The following is a 27,286-nucleotide window of genomic DNA, read 5'->3' as shown; positions in this document are numbered from 1 at the left end:
CTGACGATCCTTTCTTAAAAAATGATAGTTCGTTAAAAAATTCAGGATTATAGCTCTGATAGACCTTCAAAAAAAAAATCTTTATAAAATTCACGATTATAACTCTGATGCCCAAAATTCTTTGAAAAATCCAGGATTGTATCCCTGATGGTCTATTAAAAATCCATTATTTTGGCTCAGATGGTTTTTCAAAAAATTCTTAAAAAAAATCAAAGACAATGGCTATGATGGTCCTCCAAAAACTTTATAAAACATCAACGTTTATGAATTTGAAGGACCTTTAAAATATTATTTAAGAAATCTACAATTATGGTTTCGATGGTCCTTTAAAAGATTCTTAAAAATGCACGATTGATGATCCTTCCTGGCCGGTGCACCCTGTTATAGTATATTTTAATATTTGAGCACTTCTTCATTAGCACCATAAAATTTCCAACCATTAATTACATTTCCATACGCCAAATAACATTGCTTCCATCCTTTTTTCGAATTCTTGGAATACCGTACTACATAATCATATACATCAGAGAGCAAAACCCAAAAAGACAAACTATAAAATTATGGCAGCAAATAATTGATTTAATTGCTCGTTGTGGTATTTAAATCTTTAAGCATTGCTGCGCTAGGCAAGTCAGACAACCAATCCTCCCCAAAAACAAAAACCATGAAGTCATTATTCGAGCACCACGTCTTGGTCGAGTGAGTCATTGTCATCATCATCATCAGAGCTCCGTCTCGGTCTAAGGAAAGCCAGAACATTAACGACTATATGAGAATTGTAAGTCCGCATTGTATGTTTTCTATTAGTTCAGTTCTTATTAAATACTTGTCTCCGACGTGCTATGCTCCACGTCAAGAGTTGGAACACAGACGAATATTATTTCAATTGTTTTTAATTAAGACTGAGTCAAAGAGGGCAAACTATTTGGCTTTAACTAATTTGTTGTCTGCCGTTGAAGAAAATACTTTTCAAATTATGTGGTTTTTGTTTTTTCTTCCAGCAAATGGTTTACGGAGGTAAATAACCCAAGTCTGTCGATTCTGAGATTTATGTTACAGTCTGGGAGTGACCGATTAACAAAAATAAATTACGGAAAAAATTCAGAAAGACATGAAAACACACCCTTTCTATGCTTGTTTCTTGGTCTAAGCAAACCGGATTGGCCATGGAAAGCGGGCTCTGGACGTCTTGGTTTAAAATAGTTATATGAAGGCTAGATTACACATGAGGTTAGCGTCATATGTACAGTGAATGTTTCCACAATTATCTGTAGCATTTTTAAACCCTCAGTCATATGGATAGAGAGGATATATATTACTTGATACGACCAAAACGTGCCTCATCGAAATAACTTTTTTGAGACCCTAGGTCTTTTTGGACCAAATCCGTTTCAGGACATTTGGAGTCGACCTAGCGATGTCTGTCCGTCTGGCTGGCAAGATAACTCTCGAACGGAGTATTCGATTTGGTCCAAATTTGGTACATCGTAATATTATAATCAAACTTAGATCGAGTTCGGAGATCGGGGAGTGGACCGATGCCCTCTGGTACCTCCCCCACAAAATGTCGAAATTTTCAAAAATAATAATTTATTGCACAGTAAGAGAAAGGATAATCCGATTTTGCTCCAACTTTGCATATCCCAATATTTGCATCAGTGCTAGGTCAGGTGTGAAAATGGTACCTTCCTATTTTCGGTATTTTGGTGATTTAAGCGACATTATTCACGGCATTGTTTCAAATCTGGATTTTGAAGTTCGTAATGGAAACTACAGCTACAGGACGGAAGAAAACAGCAACATCAACAGAAATGGCTCGAAAAGAAGCGAATTGAACGAAGCCCGCGTCGCAGTGGCCGAAAAATGGCCACCAGAAATCAAGCGCCGGCCATGTTGATGGTGTGGGCCACCATAACAGCCGATGGCCACTCTCCGCTCGTATTAATCGACCAAGGCATCAGAATAAATGCCGAATATTATCACGAAAATATTCTGAAGGGTGCGTAAAGCCTGGGGCACGCAAACATTTTGGCCGCAGACCTTTGACATTTCAACAGGACTCACCTCCATCGCACTCAGCACGCGCCACCCAAGAATGGTTACAAAATGAGGTTCCTCGCTTCACTTCCAGCTCACAATGGCCACAAAATCTCCGGATACCAATCCTTTGGAATATTGTGTCTGGAGTATTTTGGAAAGCAAGGTTGGCACTAAAAAATACCAAAGTGTCGATCACCTCAAGCAAGCGCTTCGCCGGAATAGGTCAAAATACCACAGGGCAACATTCGGACAGCGTGTGATGGTTTCATTGGCCGTTGGCCATTGGTGAAAGCCATAATTCGCGCCAAAGGTGACCAATTCGAACCAATCTAAACTTATTCTAAAATTTGATGCTATTTCCGACATTTTTGCTTTCATTCAATAAAATTTAAAAAAAATTAAAAAATATGGCATTTGACTTTGTTGCATTTTTTTTATCGCACAGTGTATTAACAGAAAATTGTCTGTGCAGATCCACATCTTCGTATATAACGGTACATCCCAATATTCGGTATTTTGATGATTTTAACGGCATTATTCGCCGGAATTGTTTCAAAATTTGGTATTTGGAGTTCGAAATGGATACTACAGCCTAAGACAAAAAATTGTCTGTGTAGGACCACGTCTTCGTATAGTCCCCATTTAACTGATCCTCCCTATATTCAGTAAGTTGATAATTTTAGCCACATTTTTCACCGATTTTTTTTAATTCGCTGTGGCAGGTCCAAGCCGTCGTATAGACTCTAACGACATTCGGTATTTTTAAATTATTAACAGAATATTTAAGGGGTCTTTTTTTGAAAATTGTCGAATTTATTTTAAATGTTGGAGGGTACATAAAGTTCATCCCTTCCGAACTTAAAGTTACACTTTATGTCCCTTTTTATACTCAAATATTTCTTTCTTAAAACCGCAAAGGAAGTAACACATGTCCCATTTATACCGATTTTTTTTCGGAAATTTCTATAGTCCGTTTTGGGAACCTTTTCAAAATTCTTCAGAAATCATCCACAAATTCCAATATCCTTAACAAGCTAGTGTAAAATTCCTATTGAAGATTGCATGTAAATGTGCGTGTGCATATGTGCTTGTGTGTCGAGAAAACATGAATGTTTTGCTTGAAAACATTGCGGGTGGTGGTGGAGATGATCTGGTGTTCTCTGTTAAATTTGATTTCATGTTATTGTTGTTGGTTGTTGTTCGTTGTGTTTTATTGCATTTTAAAAGGCATTGTGTTGTAATAATAATATTGAACACCCCACTAGTGAGTTTTGTGTATTCTCGGTCTGTCTATCTGTCCTCCTGGCTGGCTGGCAGGCTGGTAGTTGCTAGTGGCACAACATACACGATCACTAACCAAAATAAACAACAACAACACATGAAATGTTGTTGGTTAACATTTTAGTAGTTCATTGGAGTGTGGTAATGGTGGTGGTCGGTCGTTCCTCTATCATACCACCTTTTCCTTCAGCTGACGTTGCAGCTCCTCTCCTCTCCTCCAGCCCATGCTGTTGTACCTCATTCTACAACCAGGCAATGTTAAACGCCACCTCATAAAATGTACTTGGCTTGTGGTTTTCCATTTATTTTTTTGGTTTTTTTTTTTTTTTGTAGTACTCAGGTTCGTATTTGAAACACTAAATATTGTTGGAATCACAAACAATACAATTCGATGTTCGGTTTGCTGTTCAGGTTCATTGTCATCATCATCGTCATTATGGGATCCAATATCCATGGGGGCAATGTTGGAGTTTTGTTTTTATTTTTTTAACTTTTTTTTCGGTGAATGTTCTTTGCTGCTGTTGGTGGTGAGCGAGTGAGCTGGCGGCAAGCGCCCACTGCATGTTGCATGACTTCATTTGGATGATGCATTTATTGTTTGTTGCATCGTTTTGTTGTTTTTGTTTTTTGGTTTTGTTGTTTGGATTATTAAATTTATGTCTTTATTGTTGGCCGTTGAATTGCATTTCCTTTTGGCATTGTTTCCACTCATTTTCCATTTCCAAACAACAATAAACGTCGTTTTATGGCTAATATCTGCTTGGCCAATATGTGGTTGCGGCGATAGTAGTATTACAATGGTCAGATATTTTTATACCCTCCAGAGTATGGAGGGTATATTAAGTTCGTCATTCCGTTTGTAACTCATCGAAATAATAATTTTAGACATAATTCTTGATCAGCGTAAAATTATAAGACGAGCTGTTCGTCTGTCCGTTTTAATCACGCTACAGTAAAAATGAATAAAGATAGGAAGCTAAAATTTTGCACAGATCAATCTTTTGTCTGGAGGTAGGTCAAGTTCGAAGATGGGCTATATCGGTCAACGATATCGTATAGCCTCCAAATAACCCCCCCCCCCCTTATTTTGTATTTTGATGATTGTAGCCAAAATTTTGAACGAAATTATTTGAAAATCTACAAAAGGTGTTCCATCTGAATACCTTACCCCCTGGAAGAGGGGTCCACGATATCGTATATCCCACATACAACGGCACTCCCCGATATTTGATATTTTGGAGATTTTAGGGACACTATTCACCGGAGTGTTTTAAATTTCGCTTTTTAGAGTTCGTAATGGGAACTACAACCTATGACAGAAAATTGTCTATGCAGGTCCAGGTCTTCGTATAGGCTCCATGTATCATTACATCCTTATATATCCTTATATTCGGTATTTTAACGATTTTAGGTACACTATTCACCGGAGTTGTTTTAAATTTCGTATTTAAAATTCATAATGGGTACTGCAGTTTATGACAAAAAATTGTCTATGCAGGTCCAGGTCTTCGCATAGCCCCGATATAACGGTACCTCCCTATAAGCGGTATTTTGATGATTTTAGCTACATTATTCACCAAATTTTTTTCAAATTTCGTATTTAGAGTTCGTAATGGAAACTACAGCCTATGACGGAAAATTGTCTATGCAGGTCTAGATCTTCGCCCCATGTATCATTACCTTCCTATACTCGGCATATTGACGACTATAGGTACAATATTCACCCTCCCCCACCCCCCATATTTGTTATGTTGATGATTGTAGCCAAAATGTTCAATTAAAATATCTTAAAATCCACAAAAGGAGTTCCTTCTGAGTACTTTACACCCTGGAAGAGAAATGTCTATATAGGTCCACGATATTGTTTATCCCACATACAACGGCACTCCTCGATATTCCATGTTTTAGAGATTTTAGGGACACTATTCACCGGAGTTCTTTCAAATTTCGTATTTAAAATTCGTAATGGGTACTGCAGTTTATGACAAAAAATTGCGTATAGAGGCCCTCGTCTTCGTATAACCTCCATATAACGGTACCTCCCAATATTCGGTATTTTGATGATTTTAGCAACATTATTTACCGGAATTATTTCAAATTTCGTATTTAAAATTCATAATGGGTACTGCAGTTTATGACAAAAAATTGTCTATGCAGGTCCAGGTCTTCGCATAACCCCGATATAACGGTACCTCCCTATATTAGGTATTTTCATGATTTTAGCTACATAATTCGCCGGACTTTTTTCAAATTTCGTATTTAGAGTTCGTAATGGAAACTACAGCCTATGACACAAAATTGTCTATGCAGGTATAGATCTTCATATAGGCCCCATGTATCATTACCTTCCTATGCTCGGCATATTGACGATTTTAGGTACAATATTCACCAAAATTGTTTAAAATTTCGTATTTGAAGTTCCTAATAGGTACTACAGCCTGTAAAAACCGGAGAATTGTATTTTAAATGAGTAATATTCTGCGTTTTGGAAAAGTGCAATTAGTGGGTCTCTTCCTGGCAACGCCGGTGATAACTCCTGATGTTCGGTATTTTTAACGCTTCAACTCGAATTTTCAACAGGGTCGGGCAATTGGTGTTCTCGCTGAGTAAAATTCGAAGGTCGGTTCAGATTATGACGGTATAGCGTTACGAAAGTTTCAAACGTAAAAGGTTTTAGCCACATCTACCAACAAAAGCGGATACTACTTGAAAATTTCTAATATCCTCGGAAACTCGACTTCTACTAAATGAATACCGTTTAATTATACACTCAGCTATATATGGCTTCAGAGGGTATATATCATTTGATACGGCCAAAACGTACCTTATCGAAATAACGGTTTTACATCCTAGGTCTCTTTGGACAAAATCCATTTCAGGGCATTTTGAGTCGATCTAGCAATGTCTGTCCGTCCGTCTGTCTGACTAGGCTGGTGCGCACGATAACTCTCGAGGGGAGTATTCGATTTGGTCCAAACTTGGTACATCGTAATTTTCCTGTCAAAGTTAGATCGAGTTCGGAAATGGGTCCAACCCTTCTGGTACCTCCCCACAAACATTTTCAAAAAAATATTTTAATGCAGAGAAAGGATAATTCGATTTTTCTCCTACTTTGCGAATCCTAATATTTGCATCAGTGCTAGGTCAGGTGCAAAAATGGACGATATCGGTGGTCCACTCCATCAAGTTCCTCCCCCACAAAGAGTCAAAATTTTGAATAATTAAAATTCTTATAAATGTGATCGGATTGTCTTCAAATTACACACATCGCAAATTTTTTACTAGCCCAAGATCTGGTGTGAATATGGAATATATCGGTCCAATCCTTCTGGTGCCTCCCCCACAAAGGTACTACATTTTGAATATGCATGAAGCTCATAAAACATGAAATAAACATCCATCCGATTCCTCTCAGACTTGGCACATCGCAATATTTCCATAAACCCAAGATCTGTTTTAAAGATGTTAGAGATCAGTAAATTCTTTCTGGTACCTCTCCCACAAAGAGTCAAATTTTTGACGATCATAAAATCTAAAATAAGCATTCGGGTCTCTTCAAATTACGCACATCACAATTTTTTTATTAACCCAAGGTATGGCATGAAGATATAATATATCGGTCAACTCCTTCTGGTACCTCCCCCACAAAAGGTCAAAATTTTGAATATTCATGAAGCTCATAAAACGCGAAATTGCGAAAATTTCCACTCAGACTTGGTAGATCTCAATGTTTCCATCAATACAAAATCTGTTATAAAGATGGTACAGATCGGACCATTTCTTCTGGAGCCTCCCCCACAAAGAGTGAAACATTTGAATAACCAAAACGATTATGAAATCCGAAAAAGGTATCCGACTCTTTTCATATTTCACACATGCCTTTAATTTTACTAACACAAAATCTGCTGAGAAGATGGGATATATCGGTCTACACCTTCTGGGTCAAAACTTTGAATACTTGTAACTCTTATAAAATGCGGAATAATTATCCAATTCTCTTAAAATTTCGCAACTCTCAACTCTTATAAAATGTGAAATAATTATCCGATTCTCTTAAAATTTCGCACATCCCAATATTTCAACTAGCAGCACAAGACCTATTGCGAAGATGGCAGATGTCGATTCACTCGATCTGAAACCTCTCCACACAAAGGGGTCAACATTTTAAAAAACCATGAAGCTCATAAAAGGCTAGATGAGAATCCGATTCTTTTCAAAATTTTCTATGAACACAAGACCAGGTGGGAAGACGGAAAATGTCGGACCACTCCTTCTAGTACCTCCCACACAAAGAGTCAACATTTTGAATAATTATAGCTCTTAAAAAAATGTCAAGAAAGAGTTCGAATGTCTTGAAATATCTTACATAAGATTTGTATTTTATAAGATAAGCCTGTAATACTCCAAGAAGATCGGACCATTAGAGTTCGGGACATCTTGGTAGTCGACTGCAGAAATTTCATTTCGAAGAAAAGCGCTTAAATTTTCTGTTCCATAAGCGAGTCTTATCCATAAACGTTCATATCTTAATCAATTTTATTTGGATCGGTTTGACTTCTCCCAAAAAGGTATCAATTCAACTCCTTATATTTCTATTTCAAGTTTGGCATTGGTATAGCCCCTTAAGCCTGGTCTCATTGATTTCCAACATCTTCTGCTATGAAAAATTAGCTCCACAAGGACAAACGTAGTTTTTTTTTTATTTACTCGCTTATGTCTGCGTACCTGTGATTCGATTTTTAATTAACGCCCAATATTCCCACACACTCACAAACCTGCTGATGCGCGCATCAGGTTCTTTTAGTTAAATGCAGGTTTACAAAATTCCTAAACTTGTTGCGTGTTATTGCCATAAATTACAAAGGCTTGCGGGTAAATGATTCCTTGGGCGTTACTACTTGATTCGTTCCTTGGCTCAAGAATTTTGGACATGGCGATGCCATGCGATTCGTTTTTTGCTACTCCACATGATGATATCCACAAAATGTGTTAATGGCTTTATTGGTATTGGTGTATTGCACAAAGCGCTTTGAGTAAAGCACATAATTATGTTGGCTAGCAGGCGAGCCGGGTTTATCTCGGACATAAAATCAACACCATCAGAAGAAGATGAAGAGATCAGGTGAAAAGGAATGGAATTTTATGATGCAAGGAGTTTAGCCATGAAATCGAAAGCTAATTTTGGATAATAATCATAAAGATTTCTAATCGCTTCTTAAAGGGTGTTATAAAATCTGATAATATACATGAGAGATTATATAAGTTAAACATATAACAGAAGAAAATACCAATTGGGGTAATAAAATTTGACTTCGGATACGGTCATAAAATTGCAGTTTGTGATGCTGAGCGTGAAGTTTCAAACATATTTGAAACTTAGGGTTCTTTAGTTGAGCAACTACTAAATGGTACCACACCCTAGCTGAGGTTGGGCCATGCAATTTATTACTTGAATAATATTTCAACATTTAAGAAAATGTCGAGAAATTTAAATGTTTTTTTTTTTGTTAATCTTAGAAGGACGTTGATCAAAAAGTCGAATGGCCAAACCCATAAATGTATGAGTACGCAACAATAATTAGAACTCGAAAAATTTAGATGTTCACCCCATTCGATACACCGGGTGATTCGTTTTTACACCCTCCACTATACATAGTATGGAGGGTATATTAAGTTCGTTATTCCGTTTGTAACTCATCGAAATAATAATTTTAGACCCAAAAAAAGTATAAATAGTCTTGAACAGCTTAAAAATCTAAGACGATTTAGCCCTGTCCGTCCGTCTGTTGTAATCATGCTAGAGTTAAAACGAATAAAGATAGGAAGCTAAAATTTTGCACCGATCTGTCTTTTGTCTACATGCAGGTCAAGTTCGAAAATGGGCTATATCGGTGCACGATATCGTATAGCCCCCATACAATGGTGTCCCCCGTCATATTGGGTATTTTGATGATTTTATCTACATTTTCCAATGGAATTATCTTAAAATCCACAAAAGGAGTTCCTTATGAGTACATTACCCCCTGGAAGAGAATTGTCTGCATAGGTCGACGATATCGTATATCCCCCATATAACTGTACCTCCCGATATTCGGTATTTAGATGATTTTAGCCACATTTTTAAATGGGATTGTCTGAAATTCTACACATGGAATTCTTTGTGCGTACTTTCATCCCCTGTGAGTACTTTAACCCCCGATATTCGATATTTTGGTGATTTTAGGGATATTATTCACTGGAGTTGCTTTAAATTTGGTATTTAGAATTTGTACTACAGCCTTTAAGAAAAAATTGTGTATGCAGGCCCACGTCTTCGTATAGCCCCCACAAAACGGTACCTCCCAATATTCAGAATTTTGATTATTTTAGCGACATTATTCACCGGAGTTGTTTCAAATTTCGTAATTAGAGTTCGTAATGGGAACTACAGTCTATTGCAGAAAATCGTCTATGTAGGTCCAGGTCTTCGTATAGGCCCCATATATCAGTACCTCCCTGTATTAGTTATTTTGACGATTTTAGGAACAATATTCACAGAATTTAATATTTCGTATATAAAGTTCCTAATAGATACTACAGCCTGCGACAGAAAATTGTATATGCAGGTTCAGGTTTCAGGTTCATTATTCACCGATCTTTTCAAGTTTCGCCTTTGAATATTCTAATGACCTATGACAAAAGATGTTTATGCAGGTCCACGTCTTTGTATACAGGGTGAGATGAAAAACTTTAACCAACTTCAGACTGCTGTAATTTTTAAGCCACTTGTCCGACATCTGTTAGAATTATTCTAGTGACAGCTCATTACATTGTTTACAAGCGTACCAAAGCATTTTGGTTTGAATTTTCCAGAAAAAAAATTATTCGTGATGGAATTCTGGCGTGATATTGCGATTTCTTTATATTTGGCTAGAAAACCACAAGTGGTAATCGTTAGAGCTCTCCAGCATTTAAATGTCAATAAATCTTTTGTGTCTCGTACCATCGCTCGTTACAGTGATACTGGTACTGGTAGAGTAGCCTGACATCAATGAAGTGGACGGAAGAAAACAGCAACATCAGCAGAAATGGTTCGAAAAAATAAAGAAGCTACTCGATCGAAACCCGCGTCGCTGTGGCAGAAAAAATGGCTTGTCAGCTGAACATATCGCAATATTCCATTTGTCAAATATTGAAAAATGAGCTCAGGGTAAAGCCATTGAAATTCCAAAAAGTGCAAGAATTTACACCGCAACGGAAAGAAAATAGACTCAAAAGAGCTAAAGAGTTGCTTCGCTTGGCCGAAAGTGGTGAACTGCCGAATTTGGTTTTCTCCGATGAGAAAACATTCGTAGTCCAGCAGTTTGTAAACAAACAAAATTATCTCGTTTACTTGCCCAAGTAGTCAGCTGAGAATGTGCACCTTCGGTTGGCCACCAGAACTCAAGCGCCGGCCATGGTGATGGTGTGGACCGCCATAACGGCTGATGGTCGCTCTCCGCTCGTTTAATCGATTTGGCATCAGAATAAATGCCGAATATTATCGCGCAAAATATTTTGAAGGGTGTATTAAAGCCTTGGGCATGCAAACGTTTTGGCCGCAGACCTTGGACATTCCGACAGGACTCAGCACCATCGCACTCAGCACGCGCCACCCAAGAATGGTAGTTACAAAATGAGGTTCCTCGCTTCATTTCCAGCGCACAATGGCCTCCAAAATCCCCGAATACCAATCCGTTGGACTATTGTGTCTGGAGTATTTTGGAAAGCAAGGTTGGCACTAAAAAATACCAAAGTATCAATCACCTCAAGCAAACGCTTCGCCGGGAATGGGCCAAAATACCGCAGAGCAACATTCGGGCAGCGTGTGACGGTTTCATTGGCCGTTTGAAGGCCATAATTCGTGCCAAAGGTGACCAATTCGAACAAATCTCAATTTATTCTAAAATTTGATGTTATTTCCGACATTTTTTGTTTTCATTCAATAAAATTTAAAAAATGTAAAAATTATGGTGTTTGACTTTTTTGCAGTTTTTTTATATCATCCTGTATAGGGAGGCATCGTTATATGGGGGCTATACGAAGACGTGAACCAGCACAAGTAATTTTCTGTCATATGCTGTAGTATCCATTACGAACTTAAACTACGAAATTTGAAACAATTCCAGTAAAAAAGTGTAGCTAAAATCATCAAAATACCGAATATAGGTAGGTATCATTATATGGGGGTCTATAGGAAGAGGTGGACCTACATATGCGATTTTCTTTATAGGTTGTAGAGAAGGTAGGCCAACTTTGAAAAAATTGCAAGTATAGAGGTCTACCTGTTTGGCTTGTAATGTCAGAATTAGTATCAAAACAATAAAAAATCAAACAACTTGTTGCATTTATATTGAATAAATAATTGAAAACCGCGATAACTGAATGAAAGGTCAACACTTCTTTTCAAAATCATGTACTATATATCTCTAAAGGATTATTTCGCTACAAAAACTTTAGATTTGGTCGATGCATACGTTGAAATAAACATTTTGAACACCCGAATTTGAATCTTTTCTGAACAATTTTTTTGTTTTTGAAAAGAAAACACATACATAAACCAATAAATATGACATATTAAGCAAAGACAATAAAAAAATTAAAATCATATGGTATCATAGCCCTACCTTGATATCATTGTACCATGGGTTGAAGTACTTATTACGAACTTTAAATACGAAATTTGAAACAATTCCGGTAAAAAAAGTGTGGCTAAAAAAATAAAAATACCGAATATAGGGAGGTATCGTTATATTTGGGGCTATACGAAGACGTTGACCTGCATATGTGATTTTTTCATAGGCTGTAGTACCCATTATGAACCTTAAATACGAAATTTGAAACAATTCCGGTAAAAAAAGTGTGGCTAAAAAAATAAAAATACCGAATATAGGGAGGTATCGTTATATGGGGGTCTATAGGATAACGATGACCCCTGACAAAATACACATGTGTGCAAAATTTTAGCATTCTATCTCAATTCGTTCGAAAGATAGCGTGATGAAAACAGACAGAGGGACATCGCTAAATAATGCAGAATTTTACGCTGATCAAGAACATATGTACTTTGTTGGGTCTGACATGAGTATCTCGAGGAGTTTCAAACCGAATGACAAAGTTAATATACCCTCCATAGCATGGTGCAGGGTATAAAAACCTCTGCCTTGTTCAATTAAAAATCTAAGCGTAAAATCTCTTGAAAACATTTTTTTTAAATATTAAACCATTTAATCTCGTCTAATAGCCATTAAAGATTAAAACATGAATTGAATAATTTATGTGAAAAAAAATCAAATAATAGCTTAAACAGCTGGATAGTTGAGCTTTTTGGGATGAATAGCAGCTTAATAAAAATTCCAACAATTACAAATGAAATTAAACCGCAGAACATTGCACGATTTGAGCTATTTTTGGTCATTTAGAGTTCAGAAATAAAACTGGAACAATGAGATCAACCAACAATAACAACAAAACATTGGCAATGAAGTCATCAGTCGGTTGGTGGGTCGGTCGGTCGCCAATTCATCTTTTGGCATTGATATTCTGTGGACCAGCAGTAATAAAAATGGTTAGAACAAAATTAAAAATTTCAGGTTTAAGCGTTAATTCTTTGTGAGAAAGAGTGGAGCAATTCGTTCTCCTATGTTAGGGGGGAGCTTTGGTTGCCCAGTAATTGCAAGTTGGAAGAAGTGTGGGGAGATAGATAAAACAAAACAACTCGTTACGAATACCAAATAAACCGCAATATGACGTTATTTTACATTTTCCAAACAACGTATTTTTTGCTTGGAACTAAAGCTGCGTTGCGGATAAGTTTTAGCAGTTCATTAACACCTAAACAGAAGAGAGAGAGAGAGGGGAGAATGGAAGCAAAAAAAAGTATCATTGTACGTATGATTTGAATAAGACAACTATCTAGTGACTAACTACTCGCGGAAGAAGAAACTGTATTTGACACACTTTCCAAGCCAGGCCAGACCAGCCAACTATCCAACCAGCCCATGGAAGCCAAGACAACTTGAAAGACTTACGATGGATGACATTCATTCTGCACAACAATATTTCTTCTTCTACTTCTGGCGTTAACTCCGCTTGACATTCTTGTTGCTGTTGTTGTTTTCCTCTTCTCTTGGCCATTTGCTAGGCTTGATTTGAAGACGACAACTTCACCTGAAATGTGGCGGGAAGAATGAATGTAGCTTACCTAAGGCCAAATAATTATGGCACTGCAATAGACAGATTGGTGTTTTTTTCTTAGCTTAGCAGTAGCACATGTACTTCTTTATGGGAAGAGAAATTAAAAAAAGACACAACATTAAAGACAAAAAATTACAACTTTATACTTCCGGTTGTGTTTTCACTCGTTATATATATTTTTTTTTTTTTTTTTTTTGTTTTTTTTTTTTTTTTGTAATATGGGCTTGGGCCATCCATCCAACTAACCACAAGCTAATATAAAGTATCCAGAAGTTTAGCATTGCACAGGGCCAATTGCATTTCCTGTAATATTTCATATTCGCTGTTGGTCACAAGGCAACAACAACAACGCCAAACAACTACCACCATCGGCAAACCATTACCATGGCCAAGTGCAAATGTGTCCATTTTTAGAATAATTTTTTTGTAATAAAAGAAACTCATCGGACGTAAAATATTGAATGGTAAGTTTTTCCATGAATTGTAAATGTCGTGGAATTGCAGATACCCTACATTAATATTGACACATTGATCTTCTCTAAAAAAAATCTGGAATAAATTCTCACATATATAGATGGTGGAAATGTGGCTTAGAACCCCATTTATATATAAAAGAGACTGACTGGCCAAGAATCAACACCCAGATGGAACGGCTATAGCTAGAATCTTGAAAAAATGTTCTTGAAAAAATCCTTATTCGATTTCAAAATCTATATATAAAAGGAAGCCGTGTTAGTTACAGAATTTACAGGGTGAGATGAAAAACCTGCAACCAACTTTGATTTTTTTATATTTGGCTGGAAACCGACAAGCATTTAAATGTGAATAAATCTTTTGTGTCCCGTACCATCGCACGTTACCGTGATAATGGTACTGGTAGCGTAGCCCGACGTCAAGGAAGTGAACGGAAGAAAACAGCAACATCAGCAGAAATGTTTTGAAAAGTAAAGAAGCGACTTGATCGAAACTCGCGTCGCAGTGGCCGAAAAATGACTCGTGAGCTGAACGTATCGCAATATTCCATTTTGCAAATATTGAAAAATGAGCTCGGGGTAAATGAGGTTCCTCGCTTCATTTCCAGCGCGCTATGGCCACCAAAATCTCCAATACCAATCCATTAAACTATTGTGTCTGGAGTATTTTGGAAAGCAAGGTTGGCACTAAAAAAGTACCAAAGTGTCGATCACCTCAAGCAAGCGCTTCGCCGGAAATGGGTCAAAATACCGGGAAGCAACATTCGGGCAGCGTGTGACGGTTTCATTGGGCGTTTGAAGGCCATAATTCGTGCCAAAGGTAACCAATTCGAACAAATCTAAACTTATTCTAAAATTTGATGCTATTTCCGACATTTTTTGCTTTCATTCAATAAAATTTTAAAAAAATTATGGCGTTTGACTTTATTGCAGTTTTTTCCTCACCCTGCATAACTCGAGAACGGTTTTACCGATATGGCTAAAAATTTTTTAGGAGGTACTATTTATTCCTTAAGTGTACTAAAAAAAGTAAAATAGTATCAGTCGGTTTTGGCGACAGATCCCCAGACCCCCAGCCTCGAGTTATGATTATTTAAACTGTTGACCCTTTATGGGGGAGGTTCCGAAGCAGTTGGCCAATATTTACCAATTCGTATCTGACCTAATATATATTACAACGTGCCAGATTTGGACTATATCGACATCTTCCTATACTTTATATGAGTTTTGTGCAAATTTTTGGAAAATGTAGAAATATGCGTGAGGTAACAGATATAGCGGACCGAAGTATTCCATTTTCATACTTCATCTAATACAGATAAAAATATTGGTATGTCCAAAAGATGAAGGAAATCAAACATGTCCAATTTTATGCGAAATCATAAATTCTAATAAATTACATATCTATATCAGATTTCTGTTTAAGAGAAATATAAAGATATAGCGAGTTGTAATGAATAGCCGACTTGTTTCGTAAGCTATGACAGATATAAGTATTGGAAATTGTGATCCTTTGTGGGTAAGGTACAGGAGGGGTTGACAGATATATATCATTAGCAAAAATACTCGGATGTGTGAATTTTGAAGAGAGTTGGATGCTTATTTTGCTTTCTTTGAGCATTTTGTTTTTCGAAATCTTGAGCTCTATATGGGGACGTACCAGAAGAAATGGTCCGATCTCTATAAAAGATCTTATGTTGATAGAAATATTGAAATGTACCAAGTCTGAATGGAATCGGATGATAATTTCGCGTTTTATAAGCTTCATGGATATTCAAAATGTTGACGCTTTGTCGGGGAGGTACCAGAAGGAGTGGACCGATATATTCCATCTTCACACCAGACCTTGGATTAATAAAAATATTGTGATGTGTGAAATATGAAGATAACCGTATGCTTATTTCGGATTTTATGATCGTTTTTGTTATTCAAAACTTTGACCCTTTGTGGGGGAGGTACCAGAAGAAATGGTCCGATCTCTACCAACTTTCTCACAGATCTTGTGTTGACGGAAAGATTGAAATGTACTAAGTCTGAATGGAATCGAATGTTAATTTCGCGTTATATTAGCTTCAAGGATATTCAAAAATTTTACCCTCAGTGGGAGAGGTACCGGAAGGAGTAAACCGATAAATCCCATCTTTACACCAGATCTTGGGTTAATAAAAATATTGTGATGTGTGAAATATGAAGAGAACCGGATGCTTATTTCGGATTTTATGATGGTTTTGGTTATTCAAAACTTTGACCCTTTGTGGGGGAGATGCCAGAATGAGTGGACCGATATATGCCATCTTCACAGCTGAACTTTTTCTGGTAGAAATAATAGGATATGGGAAATATGAAGAGAACTGGATACTTATTTCGGATTTTATGATGGTTTTGGTTAATCAAAACTTTGACCCTTTGTGGGGGAGGTACCAGAAGGAATGGTGCGATCTGTACCGTCTTTATAACAGATATTGTGTTGACTGAAATATTGAGATGTATCAAGTCTAAATGGAATCGAATGTTAATTTCGCGTTTTTTAGCTTCATAGATATTCAAAATTTTGACCCTCAGTGGGGAGGTACCAGAAGGAGTGGACCGATATATCCCATCTTCACACCAGAACTTGGGTTAATATTTCGGATTTTATGATAATTTTGGGTCATTCAAAACTTCAAGCCTTTGTGGGGAAGGTACCAGAAGGAATGGTGTGATCTGTACCATCTTTATAACAGATATTGTGTTGAGGGAAATATTGGGATATATCATGTCTGATTGGAATCGAATGTTAATTTCGCGTTTTTTTAGCTTCATGGATATTCCCGTATGGACCCTCAGTGGAGGTACCAGAAGCAGTGGACCGATATCATCTTCACACCAGAACTTGAGTTATTAACGATATTTTGATTTATGTAATTTGCAGACAATCTGACACCATTTTATAAGAGTTATAGTTTTTTTGAAATGTTGACCCTTTGTGGGGGAGGTTCTGGATGGAGTGGACCGATGTATTCCATCCTTACACCAGACATTGAGTTAATAAAAATATTGTGATGTGTGTAATTTGAAGACAATCCGGACTCTCACATAACATTTTATGAAAGTTGTAATTATTCAAAATTTTAACCCTTTGTGGAGGAGGTACCTGATGAAGTGGACCGATATTGCCCATTTTCGCACCTGACCTAGTACTAATGCAAATATTAGGATTTGCAAAGTTGGAGTAAAATCGGATTATCCGTCCTCTTTCTGTGCAGTAAATTATTTTCTTTGCAAATGTTGAAATTTTGTGGGGGAGGTACCAGAAGGAGTGGACCGATATTGCCCATCTCCGAACTCGATCTAAGTTTGACAATAATATTACGATGTTCCAAGTTTGGATCAAATCGGATACTCCCTTCGAGAGTTGTCGTGCGCACCAGCCAGACGGATCGACTCCAAATGTCCTGAAACGGATTTGGTTCAAAGATACTTAGAGTCTAAAGCAGTTACTTCGGTGAGGCAAGTTTTGGCCATATGAAATGATATATACCTTACCATGTGGCTGAGGGTATAACTAGCCTTTAATTGAAAAAAATATTGGGAATTCCAGTGTCAATAACATATGACGTTTAATGTCAGAGTCCTAAATTATTTTCCTTCTTTAAAAAAATTTTTAATTTCGAGTTTAATTATTGAAACTAAAAAAATACTTAAAAATAATCTGGAATATCCAAAACATGCAGGTATTACTTTGTCATTAAATACCTTAAATTCTCTGTAGAAAATAATTTCACTTTTAAAATTTTGGTGTAATTTGGGAAAAATATCCCACAAACTTTTCCCAAATTACACCGTGTTCAAAATAGTCTTATGTTCAGGCCATGGTGGTGAAGCACATAACATGTGAATTTAATATTGTAATTTGTCCGCTTTTTGTGGTTTTTGCATTTTCAAAATTAATGTTATTTTTTAGTTCTTTTCCCGGATTAGAAGAGTGATGCAATTATACATTACTTCCCATTAATTGTTTACAAACCTTATTCTTAAGTAGTTCCAACAATCTGCTATTTTTCCTTAGGCCACAAATGATCTTTTAATTTACAAAATTGTTGATTTTTTTCAATATTTTATTTTTATTTCCAATTAAAAATCAATTTTTGCTTTTTTGCACTGCTCACGTTTTTCTCTTTTTTCCCCTTCTCGTATGCCTATTTCCTTTTGTTTAATGAAATTCACAATAATCGGCATTGTTTTTATTTATTGGCCATTGTTATTATTTTTTTGTTGTTATTGTTTTATTTTTTTCTTGCATTTTGTTTAAGCGGCACGCGCAAGCGCATGAATCATAGCACTTCGTTTTGTTTTTTAATTGTTGTTTGGTGGTGGCGGTGGCTAACTTCTATTTCTTTGGTGGGGAGAGAACGAAGTCTTGGTTTTAAACCTGTATTTGTTAATATATCACGACACAAGAGTTTATTATTTTTTTTACTAAAATTTATACTTTTACTCTTTTGTTTTGTAAGAACTCCAGTCCGTTTTTACTTCTTATTGAGAGTTTTGTTTTCGTGCGTTTACGCCAACGTTTGCGATGAGACTAAAGCTAGCAAAAATCGTACCGCATGCCGAAACCAGCAACAACAACATCCGATGGCAGTAGCAGCGGCAACAACAACATGACGACCACAGTGTTTGGTGGAATCAAAAAAGGCTCGAACCCATACATTCTCGTATATGCACACACACACTTTCGCTACAAGTGGCCCCATGCAGTGGAGAGGAAATAATGTACGAATGGATCTTGCCACTGGAGTACACGTTGTAGAATCATTCGTTTTTCAGTCAGTCGGTCTGTCTGTTGGCGTGCTTGTCGATTATCTTTGTATTGTGGTGTAAGTCGACTAATGTACTCTCATCCGTCCGTTTGTCGTCGTTGTCGTCACCGCCATCGTATAGAGGGGCATTTCCACTGCTTGTTTGTCATTTTATGCACAATGACGACGACGACGATAAACGACGAATAATGTAAAAAAAATGTATGTAATAAAAGAAAATAAAAACACAGTGGCGTTCCTCAACTGGGCTACTGATATATATGGGTGACTCCATGACGAAGAGACAACTTGCATTAAACAAAAATAAGTAAAATCGAATTTTATTTCGACTAGGTCGAACCTTTTATACCCTCCGCCATTTGAAAACATAACTTGTGGCCAAATCGGCTATCCTCAATGTCCCAATTGTGTCCCTTATATTGGGGCTATATCTATATTGCATATTTTTTGGCGAAAAGTTAAAATACCCACTGAGAACTCGCTTATTACGAATGTGGGGAACTTAAACACCAAATCGGATGAAACCTATATATTGGAGATATTGCTATATCTGATCCGATTTTCACCAAATTCGATGTACATGCTTCTAGACTGAATTCGGTCGGATGTGCCAAAATTTGGGTCATTTAGACTGATATTAGCCATTATTTGCACAATTAACACGAAATCGGTTGAAGATATATAAGGAAGCTTTATCCAAATCTGAACCGATCTTGATACAATTTGGCAGAAGTATTTCCGAGCTCTATAAGATATCTGGTACCAAATATCATTGTTGTCGAATGAATATTACGAATGTGAGGAACTTAAACAACAAATCGGATGAAACCTATATATGGGAGTTATAGCTATATCTGAACCGATTTTTACCAAATTCGATGTACTTGCTTCAACACTGAATTCGGTCGGATGTGCCAAAACTCAGGTCATTTGGACTTATATTGACCATTTGGTGCACAATTAACCCGAAATCGGTTGAAGATATATATGGGAGCTATAAATCTGAAACGATCTTAATTACATTCGGCAGAAGAATTTCTGGGCTGTATCTGATATCTAGTACCAAATATCACTGTTGTCGAATACATATTTCGAATGTAAGGGACTTACACTCCAAATTGGATGAAACATATATATGGAAGCTATAGCTATATCTGAACCGATTTTCACCAAATTCGATGTACTTGCTTCTAGAATAAATTCGGTTGGATGTGCCAAAATTCAGGTCATTTGGACTTATATTGGCCATTAACCTGAAGTCAATTAAAGATATATGGGAGCTATATCTAAATCTGATCCGATTATCACCAATTTCAATAGGGTTCGTCCTTGGGCCAAACAAATATTATTCGTAAAAATTTCATCTCAATCGGATAATAAATGCGACCTGACCTGATGCGACCAGAATGGGATTCTATCTTCTAAAGTAACTATTCTATCTTCTATCTCGCTTCCTTCTCCATGTTACAAACAAATGCATAAAAATTATAACTACCCTATACAATTACCGATCTGCTCTTTAACTTTGGATGAACACAAGGGTCCACCGGTCTTCGAGCGAAGTATATGCCAAAAAGGCTCTCAACCGATCCTTTAATTTCCTCGGTGATTTTCGATCCAGAAATGTATCTCCATTTGAAGCACATATTTTCTCAACAGGGATAAATCATTCTTCTTTTCCGCTCAACTCATAGGGTCTCTACAAACACCTCCAAGGTTTATCTGACATTTGCTATTGTTTATATTTCGCTCCACGATTCTCCAATGGATTCTAACTTCTTCATACATAATGATTATTTTAGAAGAGTTCTGTTTTTGCATTCTTGAGGATTACTATCTATGGCTTGACAGCATAGTCGGAGTGTGCCCTATCCACTTTCTCCTTTTTATGTAGATTGCTATTGGATATATATGGCACATTTGTTATAGATCGGAATTTTTGTAACGTTTGATTAACAATTGATTAAATGTTTACATACTATATGAGAGGGATATCACTTTCATTTAAAAAAAAAACAAGCTGCCACGACTCTGACAATTAGACATCTATCACGACTCAATAAAATATTTTTGCGGTTTTCATTATAGTTCATACATTCAAAACACAAGTACAATAAAATATTGTTCTGCAGCTCATCGTCATCATCAAAAGCTCTTAGGACCCATATTACTCATAAATGTAAGTACGTAAATGCACACAAAGATACGTATGGAAGATAGATGAATGGATGGATGGATGTGGTTACATATAAAATGACACTTTATGTAGACAGCCGACGTCGTCGTCATCGGCATACGGGCCGCCGGCTTTACACGAAATACAATAAGGCACAATTTTGAATAAATAATGATCCGACTGAGAATACGCGTATTATTCTTGTTGACGACTTATGGTGTTGTAGTGACACCGAACAGCAAGAAACGGCAACAACAAGAGACGTAAACACACACAAGTCAACAGTCATTTCCATAACATAATAGAGGCCCTCTTAATATAATAAGGGGTATTGAGTCGAAAACAAAAAAGGACAAAATGCGCAAAGAATCGAAGACAATGACGGCAAACGGTCCAAAACAATAAAGGGAGCCTACTATCAGATTAAGTAGCACAAAACCAACAAGCGAAAAAAAATAAGGCACACAATTTTTGGGAGAATTAAACATTGTATGCCGTAGACAGGCAATGAGTTTTATTTCGAGTTGAAACATAAAATCCAGTAGCTGTTGAAATTTGCAGTGATGTGATCTTTTAAAAGCATACTTTTCCTTTCGAAAATGTGTTTTTTGGTTTGAAGTCTTTTAGGTAGGTTGATATCTGTCGATCTTTGTTAAGGCGTTTTGCAGATGTGGGCTGTTGCAAACCAAAGAGAAAAACAAAAATCGAAAATGCAGCTTTAGTCTACTGCGACAGTGTGTCCTACCAAAAAGCCGACAACAACTGTTGCAGAGGTTGTTTACAATAATTGTATTCTGATTGACACAGAAGGTGTCGACGAATTCGAATGGTACAGACACTACTAGCATTTGATAGAAATAAGTTATATTGCTGTGTAAATCAGGGACGACTATAGACGATATTTTCTTTACTTTTCAAGTGGAACAAAGCCGTAGCGAAGAGAAAAAAATAACCAAAATCGACTGACAATTGTGGCTAAGGAACTGAAAAAAAAACATGAAAGATATGCCAAAATCTTTAACAATATTTAATTACTTCCCAAAATACCAACAACATAAGAATATCTTTAATCGTTTACCTTCCAGAACATGACATTTGGGCCATTTCGGTTGGAAAATGTGGTTATCTCAAGACACAAAACTATATGGCTCCGGTGGGGTCCGCCAACTTTAGTGCTACGCAGTGGCAACATATTCAGACCTGCCAGAATGTCAACCTTAGGGTGCAGGGTGCCTCCTCATGACACCTGTCGACCACCTACCTGAGGAGGCGAAGGTCTTAGCGCTACGACACAATAAAATGCTGTCAATGCAATACGTGCTTGGGTGTTACAGACAGAGCCATCCGAATCACCATCTGGTGGATAGGCAACCTCCGCCGGGTAAGTAAAGAAAAACCTTTATGATCTAGAGAGAGATTTAATGAGATATAAGACAGAGCCTCTAGATTAACAGGCCTATCAAGCTGGACTGAAGTCATGAAAGGATATAGAGTGCATACTATACTAGGAGACCTCCCATCGCAGCTGAAGAGCGAGAGCTGCTCGACAAACCCGAGTAGTTTTGGCTCAGTTAAGATCCGGATGGTGCAGCGGCTTCGATACCTATTGGGCCTGGATTGACAGCGATGTGCAGAACATTTGTCCAGATTATGACACAGGTCCACATGACACGCTGCACCTATTTCGCTGCCCAGCCAAACCTACTTACCTAAATCCAGTGCCGTTTTGGACCCAACCCGTACAGGTTTCAACCTTTTTGAGACTGGACAGACTCAGAACCCGATTGAGAGGAGTCAGAACGAACACAGCAGTATGAGGTGCTCCAACAAAAAAAAAACGATTTACAGAAATATCGTAATATGTGTGAAATTTCAAATAATGGGCCTACACTGAACCTTATCCAAACTACAAACCTAAAATCCCTAAAAGTGGTTATATTAGCAACGATCCTCAAATTATATCAGTTTCGACCTAGAATACTATCGCTTAACTCGAATTAAATTCAAAACTTTTGCTACAGTTCCAAAACAACATTACTTCACATCCCTGGAAACGACTCTGAAATACAAAACAAAAAAATTAAGTTAATCATACACATACACACACATCATTCAGTCTATAGGCAATATGTTGGCCACTCTGCAAAAAAAAAAAACAACCAACAAAGAAATGCGTAAAAATTGGCTGAAATCAAAGAACAACAAAATCGTTACTTGAAATTTGAAACTTGACCCAAGCGGAGAAGAAGCAGAATAAAGACAGAAAACAACTAACAAGAATATCTTCTTCCTACAACGAAAGTGGTACAGCTGCAAATAATAATAACATGGTCGTCTTTTGGGACCCCTTCAAACAAAATCCAAGACCATAGCCAATGGTCAATGAAGCGAAAAATAAATGAAGCAAACAACATTAGCCATAGATTTGCAACTTGTTTTGTATTTTTTTTCTTCGCTGTTGTATTTCCTTTTGTGACTTCAACACGAGCAAAAAAAAAAATTGTACTCCACATTGAAATCTTGTTGGCCATTAGACACCGCACACATATGCAGGACGACAGATAGACCGAAGCAGCGAATGTTTCTTCATGTGGAAAATGCATGGACATGTACATTGCCATATAGCCTTGACTTTGTCCTCTAAAGTGAACACGTTTATAATTAAAGTTGGCTGGTTGTTCGGTTTCCACCAAGTCTTTCTTTGGGATGTTGTTTTCCCATAGAGGAAGGAAAGTCCAAACCTCCTTAACACACGCACGCACATTCTCTGGGGATGGTGAAGCATATAAAATGCATGTGCGTGCCACAGAATCACAAAAAAAATGACTGTAGATGCGATTTCATTGAAACTGGTTTCTTTAATGGCATCTAAAGATGGGCACTGTATTGTGTGTTGCAAAAAGAGAAATAGGTACAATAAAAAAAACATATGGTCCAATGAACATTTGCCGACACAAAATAACAAATAGCCGCTTAAAAGCAACATCATCACCACTCAGTGTTTTTGTTGTTGTTTTTGATTTTCTTGATCATAGGTTTTATTATAGCCATAAATGAAGGATAACTCTCCAGAGGAATAAGCGATTATAACTGTATTTTTAATAGCTTGAATAGCTTAATTGATCTGTGAGGATTCTAGATATGAAGAAGTATATTAAAATTTTTCATTAATAATGAATTGAAATATGTATTCGGTAAAAGGGTCAAATAGAAAATGTTATTTTTAAAATCTGCAGATTGAATATCAAAAAAACATTACCTTTGGAACTATCTGACAATAGAATCATCTATGGGCAATGTAATTTACTAGAGGTTATTTAATGAAATATCTTTAAAAATTCAAAGAAAAGTCGGAAAATTAGAAAAAAAATGTCCCTAACTTTATTGAAGGGTAATGTCTGAGATCAGAATAAATGTAGTTTTACTTGGAACGCTCCTTAATTCCATAGAAAAGGCTCATTAAGCTTATTTGGAGTGTCGTCAAATGAAATTGGGATAATGCAGTTGCAAATTGAATACCAGAACAACTACATTTACCTTCCTCTTCTCATTTTTACAAGGACTTCTTGGATCAGTTTTATTTGTTTGACCATGGACTTCTTTCTAGAAAACCTTCAAAGTCTTCATTGATGGCATATACTACTTTGGGACTTTAAGAAATAATTCTGATAATAATTAATGGTTTAAAAATTAGTTGAGGGCTTCGAACTTAATGGCATATTTCATTACAACCTTAAAATTAAGCTCACTGGCAAAGACATAAAATAGTAAAGGTTTGATATAAATGATTCTGAGAAAATGGTTTGTAGAACAGCTCTTAACAAGGGTATGTTAATAGTAAAACCAGTAAGGAAAAGTCAAAAGTTGGACAGGGCCGACTATATGATACCCTACAACACTATGCTTATTTAACAAAAAAAAAAGTTATTTGAAGTAGATCATTCGGATTTAGAGCAGTTATAATTTGGTTTCAGACGGAACTAGTATTGAGGAAGCATATTCAATTCTGAATCGATTTTCACTTAATTTGACAGAGACATTTTAATCTTTTATACCAAATAACATTGCTATAGACTGCATTATATCATTTCGAGAAAGATTATATTAAAAAAATATATAACGGAGCCGAGTTCACCAAAATGGAAACGTACATTCCTAGATTAACTCCATTTGAGCTGATATTAGCCATTATTTGCAAAAAAATCTGACATCAGATTAAGGATATATGTATATGGGAGCTATATCCGTTCCAGATAAAATTTGGCAAAGATATTTCCGAGCACTATAAGATATCGGGTACCAAATATCATTGCTGTCGAATGCATATTACGAATGTGAGGGACTTAAACACCAAAGCGGATGAAACATATATATGGGAGCTATAGCTGTAACTGAACCAATTTTCACCAAATTTGAAGAACTTACATCTAAACTGGATTCGGTAGGTCGTGCCAAAATTCAGGTCATTTGGACAAATATTAGCAATTTTGTGCTCAATTAACCGGAAATCGGTGAAAAATATATATGAGAGCTATAACCAAATCTTAGCCGATCTCGATAAAATTTGGCTAAGCTATTTCTGGACTGTATCTGATATCTGGTATCAAATATCATTCTTGTGGGGTGTACATTACGAATGTGAGGGACTTAAACACCAAATCGGATAAAACATATGGGATCTATAGCTATATCTGAACCGATATTCACCAAATTTGATGTACTTGCTTCTAGACTGAATTCGGTCGGATGTACTAAAATTCAGGTCATTTGGACTGATTTTGGTCATTAGGTGCACAACTAACCCGAAATCGGTTGAAGATATACATATATGGAACCTATATCCAAATTTTAGCCGATCTCGATAACATTTAGCAATGGTATTTCCGAGCTCTATATGATATCTGGTACCAAAATTCGTTCTTGTGGAGTGCATATTACGAATGTGGGGGACTTAAACACCAAATCGGATGAAACCTATATATGGGAGCTATAGCTATATCTGAACCTGAAATTGATTTACTTGCTTCTAGTCTGAATTCAGTCGGATGTGCCCGAATTCAGGTCATTTGGACTTATACTGGCCATTTAGTGCACAATTAACCCGAAATTGGTTGAAGGTATATATGGGAGCTATATTTATATATGGGAGCTATTGGGTATATATGGGAGCTATTGGGTTCGTCCTTGGGCCAAACAAATAATGTTTGCAAAATTTCATCTCAATCCGATAATAAATGCGATTGACATTTTGTTCACAAGAATACATGGACCGACGGAGTGACATTCATAAATCGATTTAGAAAGTGATTCTATGAATATCCTCAAAAGTAACAAACAGATGCACAAAGACATAATACCCTTACCACTATGTGGCGTAGGGTATAAATACAGTTATGGAACCAGAAGACAAATAAAAGTGTGAATAAAACAAACATTTGGCTTCAAATTTCATTCCATAGTTGCATTTGCCTTAGCGGTTAAAATCCCTTACATTAGCAGCCATGTTTTTATAATATCCCAATAACAGAAGTGAATACACCTGGTAAAAATATTTTGACTCCGTCTTGTCGCATCTTTATACTTCTGTCTTTTTCACAGGTTTTCATTTATTAATTCCTTTTTCGGGGCAAGAATGGGGAAAATATCCGACTATTATGATTCACACAAGACCAGAGTAATTTAAAGAACATTCGTCAACATTTTGGTTAAGTCAAAACAGACCGTGCCATACAACAGTGTTGGTGTCTCCAGACTAATCAAAAGGTATTGGTACGGCCAGCTTTGCCACACTGTTTAAGATGTCGAGAGGACTAATATAAGTCAACGTTTTGTGTCGACGATAATCGTACTCCGAATTCCGAAACAAAAATTGCAAACGCCATTGTGTGAAACAGAGAGTTCTCAAAGGTGTAGCTTTCCGAAATTCCACTGCCTTCAGACGGTATTGAAATTATAATATCTGCGGATTATTTAAAGATCATGCTATCCCATCATTGACAGCATACGATTTATTCTATCTCACAGAACTTACCGATCTCTGCCAAGGAAAGAAATATAAAAATATCGGCCACACTCCCTACCACATGAACTGCCGAGATGGGAATGCACCTGAATGCGATGAAATCCGAGAAAACACAAAAAAATGAAATTAAAAGGCCAAAAAGGTAGAACATTTTAAAATTCCTTTGATTTTTTTACAGAAGTACCATTTTGAAGATTTAGAGATTCTACGAGTTACACTGTATTGATACGCATACATGCCTTTTTAACTATGTTAGCAAATAATGAATAATGTTTTG

At 36.7% G+C, this 27,286-nt stretch overlaps 1 protein-coding gene across 1 annotated transcript in view; it reads right to left on the bottom strand.

Moving 5' to 3' along the window:
• The window catches only part of LOC101893795 (uncharacterized), a 31,299-nt gene that overhangs the window by 2,581 nt on the left and 1,432 nt on the right, over positions 1–27,286 (bottom strand). The window lies entirely within an intron of this gene.

Source organism: Musca domestica, unplaced genomic scaffold (assembly GCF_030504385.1).
Source record: "Musca domestica strain aabys unplaced genomic scaffold, Musca_domestica.polishedcontigs.V.1.1 8, whole genome shotgun sequence".
In the NCBI taxonomy this organism is placed as follows: Eukaryota; Metazoa; Arthropoda; class Insecta; order Diptera; family Muscidae; genus Musca; species Musca domestica.
The sequence above is the reverse complement of the archived record's forward strand: the minus strand, read 5'-3'. Positions and strand labels throughout refer to the sequence as shown.